We start from the raw sequence: 14261 nt of genomic DNA, 5'->3' as shown, positions 1-14261 counted from the left end.
ATGCCTGCAGGGCTCCTTAAATAATTGTTTTAAAAATTAAAGGTTAAATTTTTTTTTTCTGATGTACATGGCTTGGTATCACAGGATTAGAAGGAGATTAAAATTTGGTTTTAATTTAGGAATTAAAAAAGAAAAATGCAGTATCTTTTCTAAAACCTATGATGAAATCTCTATTTGACTAATCCAAGGATAGCAACATGGTTTTCTCACTAGGCCACAAAGAAGGGGCCAAGGACCTGGCCTTGGCTTCTGACACAGCTGGCCACATGAGCACAGATCTGCTCAGGCCCAGGTCAGCACAGACTGATGGAAACTGCTAGGTGGCAGGCCAGGCCAGGTCCCAGTGGGGATCCTTGGGGGAAGCACATGCTGGTTCCCATGGAGCTTGCTGCAACAAGAGGATGACACTGTCCCAGGAGATGGCACGTTGTGACTTAGATTTGCTAGTGTATGTATCAGCCTCTCAGAAGAGACTGGACCTGATGATTAATAATGTGGCCTGCAGTTTCCAAAGATGACATCTAGGATAGGGGCTAGAGGTGACATTAGGAGTGTTTAGACAGAAGATGGCAGAGAGCTTTTGAGCTGAGTCACCATTTGGGCAAAGGCCTAGAGATGGGCCAAGGGGGCTGTGCAGGAAACAGAAGAGACCTTGGCATTCTGATACCTTGAGAACCCTGTAAAGGGGAGCTCCAGCCGTCCTGGCAGAAGGGACAGGCTGGACTTTGGGAGAAGTGAAAGAGCTGGGGTGGTGAAGAGTCAAGCTTAGAAGAGTCAAGAATGTCACTCTGACTGCTGGAGGAGGATGGAACTCCCACCACTGAGCACCTCTGTGGGCCAGAGCCAGGCCAGAGACTTCACAGTCATTCACAGATCCCACACAGCACAGCAGGGCAGGGGGCCCTGCTGCTCGGTGGTTAAAAGCACAGACTTTGGAGTCAGGCACAGGGAGACCCCAAAGCCAAGTTCCAATACTCACTCTGTGAACTTGGGCAAGTGACTTCATTTCTCTAAGCCACAGTTGTGTTGTCTATAAAATAGAGATCCTCCTCCCTCCTTCTTAGGGTAGGGATAGAGATTCAGGAAAATAACACAGAGAGCACTTAGCATAGTGTCCACCCAGTAAAACAGAGGAAAACAGAATTAAACGAGTAATGGAAGCCTCAGTGAGCACTGGCCAGCAAACTGAAGGCAGAAATGGATGCAGCAAGAGATGTACTCGGAGACAGAGGCCAGCAGGGCCAGACTGATGACACCAATGTATGAAAGGCTGAATGCATGGGATTAGAAAAAGGAAAGGTCAGCCAGAAAAGTGAATGCTGACAGCACCCGCGCCAGTCCTGTCTGGGGAGAGGGGCCCAGCATTGTCAGGGGTGCTGGCCTGGCCTGGGCTGGGGCTGGCCCAGCAGACTGCCAGCAGCTGAGACTCTGCAACATTGCAGCCACCATCTGGCTCCTCTGGTTCACCTTCCAGGGCACTAAGAAGCCTTATCACATTGTGGATCTCCATCTGGGTGGCCTGCAGGGAGAGGGTGTCCCAGCCCCGCTGAGGCAATACCCACTTGGCCCAGCAGTTGTACCTCTTCTTAAAAATGAATCGACAGGGGCTGGGGACGTGGCTCAAGCGGTATGTGTGTGGCCCAGGTTCGATCCTCAGCACCACATACAAACAAAGATGTTGTGTCCGCTGATAACTAAGAAATAAATATTTAAAAAAATTCTCTCCCTCTCTCTTTAAAAAAAAAAAATGAATCGACAGTGGTAGAGTGCTTGACTAGCACATGTGAGGCACTGGGTTTGATCCTCGGCACCACATTAAAATGAAATAAAGATATTGTGCCCACCTACAACTAAAAAATAAATATTTTTAAAAAATGAATCAAGGGCATCTGGTTAGCCTTCTGATCAGGGTTAACATGAGTCAGCATCTCTGAGCCCAGTAATTCAGATGTGGTCTTTCTCTCCATTGCCCATTCCTAGCTACTGCTCAGGTCCAAACCACTACTGGCTCACACCAGGATGGCTGTCCCAGCCTGCTCCTGTGGCCACACCAAGGGTTTACTCTTCAGAGAGCATCCACAAGGATTTCTTTCAAAACTCCAGGTGGATGTCCTCCTTAAAACCTCCAATGGCCGGCCAGGTGTACACCTGTAATCCCAGCTACTTTGGAGGCTGAGGCAGAAGGATCACAAGTTTGAGGTTAACCTCAGCAACACAGGGAGACCTTGTCTCAAAATAAAAAATCAAAAGGGCTGAGGATGTGGTATAGCACCCTGAGTTCAATCCCCAGTACCACAAAACAACAACAATGACCAACAAACCCTCTGATGGCTTTGCATCAAAATAAAACACAATAGCAAGCCGTAGGCCTCTGCATATGGCCCTGTCTCTCTTTCCAGCACCAGGTCCAATTTGCCAGTCCCCTACGGCCTCCCAACCCCGCCATCACCACTGGGAGCTTGCCATACTGGCGTTCTGTTTGTTCTTCAACTGTGCCAGGCTTGCCTCTGCATTGAGGCTTCGTCCTTAATGATCCCTCTGGATGGATAGTGAGCTCATCAGACTCTTGGTGTGACAGTTCTCACCTTCAAGTCGCAAATCTATGTGTGCCCCTTGACCACCCTGTCTCAAATGGATCCCTCTTCCCTATCTTTTAGGTTATAGCATGCTAAATTGTTTATTTGGGTTTGCCTTTTTTTCCATTTTTAATCATTTTAAAGTACAACACTTTTCAGGGGCATTAATCATATTCACAAGGTTGTACGACAATCACCACTATCTATTTCCAAAAAATTTAAATATCTCAGACAGAAACTCTGTCTCCATTATAAGTAAGCATGTTGGGTTTGCTTGTCTGTTTTCATAGGAATCATCACAAACTGAACTTATACGTATTGACAAATTTACTTACTCATTTCTATTCTTCCTTTAGAATATAAGCTCCAGAAAGATCTCTGTCTCATTTGCCATTCTCTCCAGGGTTTAAAGCAGTTCTTCACAAATAACAACAACAAAGTCAACATTTAGTTGGGCCTGGCAGTGTGTAACTCTAGTCCCAGCTACTCCGGAGGCTGAGGCAAAAGGGCCACTTGAGCCCAGGAGTTCAAGGCCAGCCTGCACAACATAGTTAGACCTTGTCTTAAAACAAAACACAACAACTAAATTGATAGTCTACAGAGTTAACATTTATACAGTTTGCTATTTGCCAGGCATTGATCTAAGTACATTAACTTATTTAATCTTCACAAAAACCTATAATAGGTACTCTTATTATCTCCAATTTACAAAAGGAGGAACTGAAGTTAAGCAAGCTGCCCAAGATCACATGGCTAATAAATGACAGTGCCAGAATTCTGGGATGCATTCACCAGGACTGCATTCACCTTGGGAAAACTTCATGGCTCCCAGCCAGCCAGCCTCTCCCGAAGATTTCTCAGCTCTTTAAGCACCCAATTTTTCCATCCAAATCCCTAACATTATCCTCTTTATTTTACTGATGAGAACACACAGGCTCAAAGAGACAAAATGATTTACCCAAGGTCATAGGGCCATGCCAGGTTTCTCTGACTCCCAAGTCCTTCCCACTAGATGGCATTTCAGCAGCCTCAGTGGCACAACTCACTAATTTCTCCCAGGGGAGAAGCTAGCTAAGGATTGAAAAGCAAACTCATTGGGAAGAGCTGCATTGGGAATCTGTATGACTGCTTCCTGTTTCCATGCTGCCACTTCCTACCTGATCACCTCTTTCTCACTATCAGTTTAGTTTCCTCATCTGTCAAACAGAAATAAGAACTCCGGTCCTCCACAGAGTAATGCCATGGTGCTAACGGTATTACAGAGAATGGAAGGATTGAGAGCTGTGGTTAAAGTCCCACCAAATACAGAGGAGAGAATGATACAGATGCTTATGACGGGTATCTGAGAAGCATGTCTTTGCACACACACATAGAGCAGAACGACATGAGGTCACACAGCCGCGTGGGTCCACGGCCATGAGAAGTCACTCCCTATACAGAAAGGCTGTCTCTTCTAAATCTTTGACATGGGGGGCTGGGGATGTGGCTCAAGCGGTAGCGCGCTCGCCTGGCATGCGTGCGGCCCGGGTTCGATCCTCAGCACCACATACCAACAAAGATGTTGTATACGCCAAAAACTGAAAAATAAATATTGAAATTCTCTCTCTCTCTCTCTCTCTCTCTCTCTCTCTCTCTCTCCCCCCCTTCTCTCTCAAAAAAAAATACTAAAAAAAAATAATAAAAAAAAATAAATCTTTGACATGGAAGCCTCCAAAGACTTCTGCCCAGATGTTATTGGGAATTCTGAACCAGATGAGAATAGAGGTAGCAACAGGAAGAAGAGGAGAGAGAACAGAAAGAAGGAAGTAGGGAGAAACAGGAGTGGGGGGAGTGGGCAGAGAGCAGGAGGCACCAAGTACCAAGAGAATGCCAGGCAGAAAAAACTCTTTTGTTTTGATGTTTTCAGTAAGTACAGTTACCAAGACAACTCTGCTTTCTTTTTTGGGAGGCCAGGGGGTACATCTCTTCCATCCCCCTGCAAAAACACGTCCTAGGCTGGTACCTCCATTTGCACCCTCAGATCCATGTCCTGCTTAAAGAAGTGGAGGCTGACCCATTGAACTGTCCCTTGAGACTCTTTCCTGCTGCTTCTGTTTGAGTTTGACCAACAGAAGGTGCTGGCAGGAGGGCAGAGGGCAGAAGAAGAAATGTGTTGAGTATACCTTCCCCAACTCCCCCTCCCTGTCCCCAAGCCCCACTGTGACAGCTCCTTGCCCTGCTCCAGCCATCATGGAATACAGGTAACATTGTTCCCTCTCTCTACTCATTCAGGCTGGGAGTGGAAGACAGATTCTGTCATTGCTAGTTTGTGGGTGCCTCAATACCCCCGAGGGTTCTCTCAACCCTGCTCACACCTGCATTAACATCTCCTCAGCTGAAGCATCTGAGGAGAATTCTGTTCTCTGCCAGAGTCTGCTGATACACCACCTGGCACAAAGTGTGTATGAATCGGGGAGGGGAGCCTGGGAAGAGGCTGCACGGTCTAAGAGACTTAGGATGACAAAGGGAAGATAAAGATGATGAAGGAAGACCTTTGGCAGGTCCCTGAACCTCCCTGTGCCTCAGTTTCTTCATCTGTAAAAGCATGAGGATAACTTTGCATACCTGACAATTTCACTGTGAAAATGGAGTTGGATCATGTCACCAAACCCTCTAGTTGGTGCTACAAGACATTAGATCCTCTCATCTTTATTTTTAAGTCCAGAGACTAACATTAACTATTGCATTCCCTGGGAGGAGGAAATGCAGGATTGTTTTTCTTCTTCTCTGTATTTTCCAATTTTTCTACTATTATGTATTACTTTAGAAGCCAGAGAAGAAAAACAAGAATGAAAAGAAAAAACAGAGAGTGCACTATGGGACTTATTCTCCTCTCCCAAACACTAATGATGATCCCTTCCCACAGGGGCTCCTCCTGTATGGAACATGTGCTTCCTCAAGTCACCCTCTCTGGATGAATGTGAATGAAATGACTGGAGGGTGCTGGCTGTGCCCCTCCCAGTCAGGCCCCAAGGATCTAAAAGGGAGCTGAACCACAGTCCGCTTACCAGTGGTGCTCAGGTCTAGCTGGACATGGCACTAGAGAGGTGACAATTTCTCAAGGCCTGCAGTACCCATGGGCACTGCATTAAATAAAACCAAGTGATATGAAGAGGCTGCTACCGTCAGCACTGGCTTCTTGCCCAAAAGTTTCACATGCTCGGCACAGCCACAGACTGAGGTGCAGTTGTGGGCCGGGGACCACGTGACAGCCCAGATCTGCAGAGTAACGACATCAGAAAGAAGAAGTGCCTCCTGCTTGGACCATGCTGATGACGCACAGGAGGCAGCCCAGACCTCCCTCTGGCAAGGCATCCCCAGAGAGCCAGGCGAAGCTAAGAAGCTACGTGAATACTCCCTTCCGGGCTTTAACTCATCCTGCTGTTCTTGGACCACTCAGGGCAGAGGGGCTTTATTCCCCGGGTCAACTCAGCTGGTCAAGGTCACAAAGCCACTCAGTTTGAGTACAGCCAGGACTAGGATCCAGGTCTACTGGCCCAGAGCCCAGCACTCTTCCCCCCAAGTCCTGCTACATCCCACGACCTCCAACTTGCTATAAACCATGTAACCAAAGCTACCGTTGCTCTGGATGTAGAAATCCTAACAGCAGTATCAATCCCTCCCACATGCAGGGTGCTTTACAATTTAAAGGATCTTTTATAATCCCCATTTTGCTTAGACCTCACCAATCAACCGCTTTGGAGGCAGAGCTGGAATCCTGACTCCACAGGCTTGGTGACATTGGACAGGTACATAACCTCTCTGAGAGCCAATGTGATCAGGGAAAATGAGAATAATAACCCCTGGATCTCAAAGGCATTTAGTGAGAATGAAACAAGATAATGTACATGAAGTTCTCTTGGCACAGTATTTGACGTACAGCAGATACTCAGCAGGTGGTAGCAATGGTTCTGATCAGCAAGGCATCACTACCATACAGATGGACAAACTGGGGTCCAGGGAACACAAAGAATCTGTCCAAGGACACTTAGAGATTGAGCAGCAGCAAGACCCCAGCAGCTTACAGTATCCTAAGAGAATTTGAAATTTTCACGGGTGAGCTCTATACTGGGTAAGGGAAAGAAGGGGTCCGAAAGAAGGAATATCCACACCCTTTGAGGGTAACAGAGACACACAGCCTCTTCCAAGCAGGCCATCTTCCACTGGGAAGAGAGGAGAGGAGAGAAAAGAAGGGAGCAGAAGCAGCAACCCTTCAAGGGCAACTCTCATAGTCTCATGGTTTCAAACTTCTTCTCTCACTTGATTTTCATTAATTGTTTAAACACTATGAGAGTTCATTGTCAGTGTTAGTTAGAACAGAATAAAATTGGAAGCAAGTTTAAATTTCCATCAACAGAAGGTTGGCCCAATTATCTAGGATTTATCCATTAAAAATTAATTACAGCCAGTGCAGTGGTGCATGCCTGTAATCTCAGCGACTCAGGAGGCTGAGGCAGAAGGATCACAAATTTGAGGTCAGCCTCAGCAACTTAGCAAGACCTAAGCAACTTAGTGAGATCCTGTCTCAAAATAAAAAGGGCTATGGATGTGACTCATTGATAAAGCATCCCTATATTAAATCCCCAGTACAAAAAATAATAATTATTATACCTGGGCTTGGTGGCACATGCCTATAGTCCCAGGTACTCAGTAGGATGAGGCAGGAGGATCACAAGTTCAAGGCCAGCCTAGACAACTTAGCAAGAACCTATAAAATAAATTTTAAAAGGCTAGGGATGTAGTTCAGTGGTACAACACTTGCCTTAGCAGGCATCAGGGTTCAATCCCTAATACCCCCCCACACACACACACACTCACACACACACATAGAGCATTACACAACTATTGTTGGGTTTGGGGGGGGCAGTACTATGGATGTAACCCAGGTACCTGCACATGCTAGAAAAGCAGTCTACCACTGAGTCACACCCCCAGCCATGAGAATTTTTGAGATAGACTTTCATGACATGAAAATACAAATTTATTGACATGAAAGGTTATCAATACATGGATTAAACATTCAAGTTATAAAAAGTAATGCAATTCATAATTCCATTCTTGTTTCCATGTTTATGTAAGTATAGACACTATCCTGGAAAGATGCATTTTATCATTGCTACTTCTGGAGAGCAGGATTTTGGTATAGCTCAAGGGAAAATACATTTCCAAATTATTAGGATTTTTCATGAATTTATTTTGTAATTAAAACTAAGGAAAAATAAGTATAACACTAAAGAAAGATTTGTTTGGATAAGTCTTATTTATTCCATGATACTTGCCATAGCTCAACTTCTTCCAGTCTGCATCTATGGTCAGACCTAATTTTATACCACTGTAATCTGAATGCTCACAATTTTTTAAAATAATTTTTTAGTTGTAGTTGGACACAGTACCTTTATTTTATTTACTTATTTTTATGTGGTGCTGAAGATCAAACCCAGGGCCTTGCACGTGCTAGGTGAGCGCTCTATCCCTGAGCCACAACCCCAGCCCTGAATGCTCACAATTTTATGGGTTTTTCCCACTTAACATTAATTGTACCAGAAATATTTTCACATTATGACATCATTTCCATGACAGCTAAGGTTCGAGGTGCTTTGTACCATGTACCATGTACCATGTACCATGGTGCTATGTACCATGTCAAGAGTTTTACGTGCCTAATGCATGAAGTCTTCACGACAACTCCAAAAGCAGTGCATGGACTATCAACATCACAGAAGGAGAGACTGAGGCTTGGAGAACTGTTTTGCCAAGGCCTCACAACTGGTATGGACAGAAATAAGACTTAAGTGCTGGTCTGTGCGAATCCCAAGTCCTCACTGGGACCTCTGCATCTTACTCCCCTCACACATACAAATGGTCCCTAACTAATGACATTCAATTCGTGATTTTCTTTTTTTGCTTTATAATGATGCAAAAACAAGATGCCTTCTGTAGAAACTACACTTAAAATTTTGAACTTTGATATTTTCCTGGGCTAGCAATACGCTATAGGATACTCTCTTGGGATGCTGGGCAGAAGCAGCGAGCTGTAGCTCCGAGTCAGCCACTTGATCACGAGGATGGATAGCCCATACTCAACAGTCCACTGTGTTGCCCAGTAGGCTAGGTATATTCAATGCATTTTCAATTTACAATGTGTCCAAATTAGGATAGGTTTATTGGAATGCAACTCTACTGTAAATGGAGAAACATCTGTACCAAGTAGTAAGAAGAATATGGCAAGAATGTGGCAGGTACTGAGTCTTATATACCTTGTATGATCTTGAACAAGTCGCTTCCCCTCTGCTTGGTTCACTCATTCACCGGATAAGCATCTGCTGATCATCAATGTGAGGACCACGAATAAAACCCTGACCTCGAGATTAGAGGTTAGCCTCAACTCTTCATGCACAGTAAGCATCTAACCCCCCACCCCTGCCTCTGTCACCAGGCAGTCATAAAAGCATGAAATGAACAAAGGATGCAGAAGAGCTCTGCCAGGATATGGCTGCATATTCTGCGAGAAGGATTTCTGCGGCTGTTCGCCACTGCATATTATTTTATCCAGTGAATGTTCCAAAACGTTCTCAATCATCTTCCTATTGTTGGACATTTAGTCCCAATTTGCTGCTATTATGGAGAGGCTCTGATGGGGATTTATCCAAAGGAAATAATTCAAAAGAAAAAAAAAAAACCCAGATGCTCAAAGAAGGAGCCGCCTGATCTTCCCAAAGACTGAAGGGAGACCAGACCGTCTTCTCACACTCTGCAAGCTTCAAACTGAATTCCTGACCCGGGGTCTTCCCCACTCCAACCTGCTCCTCCCACATCCTGGCAAGCTATCCAAGGAACATCTTGTGCAAGTTTTAACCTTCTTCCCTCCTGAGCCTTCCATGTCCCTTAGATAAGGCTTCTCTGCAAGGTCACAATTCACCCCCTCATTATAGGTCATACAACTGCCTAAAGGTCCTTCCCAAACCACAGTTCTGTCATGCTTCTCTGAAGACCAAAACCCTACAAAGGTCCCCAGAGCCTCCAGGCTCACATCAAGCCAAAACACCTCAGCCTGACATTTAAGAGAGATGGCAGGGGAGAGGAGTAATGCTTATTGAGTTCCTGCAATGTGACAGCACTGTATGAGGGGCTTTATGTAACAGCCACAGCATAGTCCCTATGAGATAGGTGCGTTCATCCATATTTCACAGATGAGGAAACTGAGGCCCAAGGCCACACTGCTAGTACACAGAGGGCTGTGACCAGAACCTCATTGAAGACGCAAACACAAGCTGACCTTCTGAGTCACCTCCCTGCTTTCCCTGCCTCTCCCCTAAACTACCTGTCCCCCCCAACACACACACACCACCCACTCTTCTTCAAAGGCATCCTGATTCTTTTCCCCTCTGACCTGGGTCAGTGGGCATCCTTTCCCTACAGTTACCAAATCCTACTAAGCCTTCAGTACACAGCTCCACGGCTCCCATTTTCCTGAAGGCTTTCCTGAGCACCAAAACAGGAATCCATGTTGAGCAGGTACAATAGTTTGTTCTTTATCTTTGCCCTGTCATGTCCAGGTCTCCCAGCTAGGCCTCGGAGGAATGGAATGCATTTAAATGGGTGATTGTTTCAAAGTGAACACAACCAAATATGACCTCTGAGAAGGTGCAGGTCATCAGGAACGTGGCTCTGACCCAGGCTGCCTCCCCCACCACCTAGCTGTGCAACCTTGAGCTTGTCTTTCCCTCCGTAAGCCTCAATTCTTCAATCCATAAAATGAGAAGAATAGCTGCCTCACAGGTTTTGTGAAGACTATATGACTTGTAGGTGTAAGCCCAGCACTTACACATAGTAAGTGCTCAATAAACTCCAGCTGTCACTATTCTATCTACAGCCTCCTGCCCACAAAGGAAGCAGTGCCAGCCTGCTCCCACCTCCACCCATCCACCCAGGAGGTCCCTGACAACGGGACCTCCTCTTCACAGTTCTGGCTGGTGCCCCCAAATTCCTACCCAGGTGATTTCTGCTGGTTGAAACCCTACTAAATGTGGTAGGGGGCAAGTGGCCAATCTATCTACCCTGAGAGGCAATGGAAGCAGACAGTCTGAAATACCCCCACTCGAAGGGGATTCTGGCCACAACACAGGCCAATGCTGGCTCCTCTCTGAGGGTTCCCAGCCAGTATCTCTATCTCTATCCCCCAGGACTTCAATAGTATTCAGGCCACAGAACCACCCTTACTTCACCAGACCCAGCACACAGACCTCTCCACCTAGACCTGCCCTGAGCCACCAGTCAATGACCCGGCCCTGCTGGACACCAAACTGGTACTTCCAGGCCACTGCCCCGGGGTATAATGTCATAATAGAGAAGCTCTGGACTCAGACAGCGGCACTTTCCAGCTGTGAAACCTCAGGCAGGTAACATAACCTCTCTGAGCCTCAGTTTCTCATCTGTAAAAAGTTGATAAAAATAGCAGCAATCTGATGGGGTTGCCGTGAGAGGATGCAAAGCATGTATTGCAGCGCATGACATACAGTAAGCGTCCAATGTATGCCATCGCTCTGACTGCATAATCACTGATATCTCTCCAGGTAGAGATTATCATCCCCTTTGAACAACTGGGGCAAAGAAACCCAGAAAGGGGCCCACAGAGATGGAGCCTATTAGAGGTACTTCCTGTCTCAGCCTGTCAATGTACCCTCTCCACTGCCCTCTGGAGGCTCAGGTCTAGAACATCTCCCTGGGCACAGGGCATCCTCTAGGTTCTGTGTAGTCCCAGAGGGTCCAGGGCCACTGGCTGCCCTTTCTCTCAGCCCTGGCCCATTATCTAGGAGGCAGCTCTGTCCTCTCTTGCTCACCTTGTGAGGGGACGGCTGGTAGGGCAGAATGAAGCCACTCCTAAGAGGCAGCCTCAGGCTCTAGGCTATAAAGTCCAATCCCTGGCAGAGTCTATGTGGGGGACAGCCACAGCAGCAGGGAAGCAGGCTGTCAGAACCCCAGATCAGAGGCAGAAGTCCTGGATACATTAGTGCTGGCTCTCCCACTCAGCTGCTATGTGACCTTGGACAAGTCAATCTTCCTCCTTAGGCCTCCATCCACCTTTCAATATTTACGAAGTGAGGATTTTAGGACCCAGCCTTATTCTCATTGGAGTTCTATGGAAGGAACACTTCAAGAAGCTCACAGAGCTGAGCCCAGGGAACTGCCACAAAATTTTAACAGGAACAATGCCCCCAACACTAATACCCTCCTGGACTGCCTTGAGGTGGCCCTGAGATCCCAGTGATCATGCACCAGACCCCACAAATATCGTACACAGTTTCTGGACCAGCACAGTCAGCAGAAGCCAGCTCTATCCCTGCTTGGGGCTGGCAGAGCCTGGCTGGGCCACAAAGGCTCAGAAAGGAGGCTGGCACAGGCTGCCTCTGCCGCAGGCTCCATCTGGAGGCACCGGTGGGCCGCAGGCACACAGCGCCTCCATGCTCCACACCCTTGCCTGGGACAGGAGCTTCTAAGGGCACCGTCTTGGTCCTCGGTTCTCTACCTGGCCCAACTGCTACTGATTCTGGAAGACTCCTAAATGCTGCGGGGGAGAGGAGATATGGCGCATTGGACCCCACACAGTCCTGGAGAAATCCTAATTCTAGCCCTCTTACCCACCCACCTTGGGGTGCAGAGGAGGTGACATGTGGGTCCAGGAGTGACGGTGGGAACACACGGTGGTGCTTTCTCCCCACCAATGCTTTTCAGAGCTCTGGGCTAAAGCACAAATCATGGCTGGGAGTGGAGAGAGGCCAGCATCCCAGAACTCCTTCCTAATCCTTGTCCAGTCCTTCGAAGTCCCCATGGACCACTTTGGCCCATATAGCTGTGCCAGTTCATGGCCACAGCATCCAATAAATACTCTGGTAGCTATAGTCACCCCCCCCACCTGCCAGTCCCCCAGACCCCAGCCTCTTGGGGATCCCAGACCTCCCCAAGTGTGAAGGTAGGTGCCAGGCACAACTGGCACCAGACACAAGTCCTCTCCCTGTAATCAGTGGGGACAGATGCTGACCAGGGCAGAGCCAAGCCAGAGTCACAAAAGTCCTAGGGCAAAGGTACATGCCCCCTGCTCTGGGGGACTTGGAGAGGAGGTGAGATGGGAAGCCGAGTGCAGAGTGTGGAAGGTTCTATAACCAAAGGCTGAGGGTGAGGATGAGGGCGAGAGCTCCCCAGCATCCAACCTCCAGCCAAGATAGCAGAACTGCAGCAGCCGAAGCCTGGAGGAGAAATCCAGAGAACCCTGGGCCTCCGGAGGAGGCAGCAAGAGTGGCCTTCCAGAAGAGAGTGGGCCCACCGCCGGAGCCCAGCACCCAGCAACCGCTCGTCCTCCAGTCAGTCCACCTCCTCGGGGGACGGGTGCAGGGCGGGAGGAACAACAAGGACCACCCCCACACCGGCCAGGGGACCAACAGTCAGCAAACTCAGTTCTGGGGCGCACCCGGATTCCCGGGACTGGAGGCTGGGCCTAGATAGAGCGCGCCCCCACCTCAATGCCACCTGAGCCCCCCGCCCCCACGTGCCTACCTGGGCCTGGGGGTCCCCATCTCGGGCGGCTGGGCGAGGGGCGGCCCCTCGGCTCCTCGGGCCCGGCAGGCCGCGGGGCGGGGCGGCGCGCGGGCCGCGGCGGGCTCTGCGGAGCAGCCTGTTCGCGACACCCCCGCCCGCTGATGGATGCCGACTGCAGCAGCAGCGGCGGCGGCGGCGGTCGGCGTGCGCCGGGGGCTGGGCACAGTGCCCACAGCCCCGGGCCCGGCGCCCGACGCGCGGCCCGCCCCCGCCCGGCCTCCGCGCCCAGCCCAGGGGCGGCCGTGCGCCTGCCTCCACACTCGCGCAGCCCGGCCCCTGCCTCCGCCTCCTCTCCGCCGCCTCTCCGTCCGTCCCCCGCCCTCCCTGGCACCCAGGCCACCCCCTCCTGGTGCCTGCCGCCACTGCGGGGCTATCTCGGTCCCTCCACCCGGACCCTGGCCACCCGGCCTCCTCGCCAGGCCAAGCTCCGGTGGGGGCTCCTTGGAGAGAGTGAGGGGGAAGAGAGAGGAAGGGGGGAGGATCCCTGACTCAGAAGGGGTGACTCAGCCTCAGTGGGCCTCCCATCCCACCCGAGTCAGAGCCCCTCACCTCCCCTACAAGAACCTGCCCGGGACTCACTCGGTGCTCCTCCCCTATCAGGGGAATCCTCTGAGCCTTTGCAGCTGGTGACAATGACCCTAAACGTTAGGGAACTAGTAGGGGCAGGGCCTGTGTAAAGGTGTGTTTCCCGTGGAGGAGGGAGGCACCTTGGGTATGCGCCCAGGTTCCAGGAAGGAGTAAGTGATGGCCAAAGGGTCTGTGCCACAGGTCATGGCTCAAAACCAAGCTAAGCCCTGCTCCTCCCGTCTACCAGCACTGTTAAAACTCAAAAACCCAGCTGGACCAGGGCATCCACCTTTACTCAATCCACAGGCAGGGGCCTCTAAGTAGAGAACCCTGGAGGGCAGAGGTCCTGGGTGGCAGTCCAGCTCTGCCCCTGGTTGAGTAAGTACCCTTAGCAAGTTGCTTCCATGCTTTCAGCTTCAGTTTGCAAAAATAAAGGAGTGGGATGTGCCTGTCCCTAGGGCCCCAGTTTATGGGGAAGGCCTGGGG

The 14261-nt window shown here is 49.3% G+C and overlaps 1 protein-coding gene across 4 annotated transcripts in view; it reads right to left on the bottom strand.

Moving 5' to 3' along the window:
• The window catches only part of Epb41l1 (erythrocyte membrane protein band 4.1 like 1), a 68233-nt gene extending 55023 nt beyond the window's left edge, over nt 1-13210 (bottom strand). For 3 of the 4 annotated variants that reach the window (XM_026383243.2, XM_077800239.1, XM_026383246.2), the window contains exon 1: nt 13167-13210. The gene's annotated coding sequence lies outside the window, so the exon portion shown is untranslated. Of the gene's footprint in view, nt 1-7226; nt 7276-13166 lie in introns of those variants that run through there. The other variant, XM_077800237.1, reaches the window with a different exon arrangement.
• Nucleotides 13211-14261: the final 1051 nt, after the last annotated feature.

The sequence above is a fragment of the Urocitellus parryii genome, chromosome 6, assembly GCF_045843805.1.
Source record: "Urocitellus parryii isolate mUroPar1 chromosome 6, mUroPar1.hap1, whole genome shotgun sequence".
Lineage (NCBI taxonomy): Eukaryota > Metazoa > Chordata > Mammalia > Rodentia > Sciuridae > Urocitellus > Urocitellus parryii.
The sequence above is the reverse complement of the archived record's forward strand: the minus strand, read 5'-3'. Positions and strand labels throughout refer to the sequence as shown.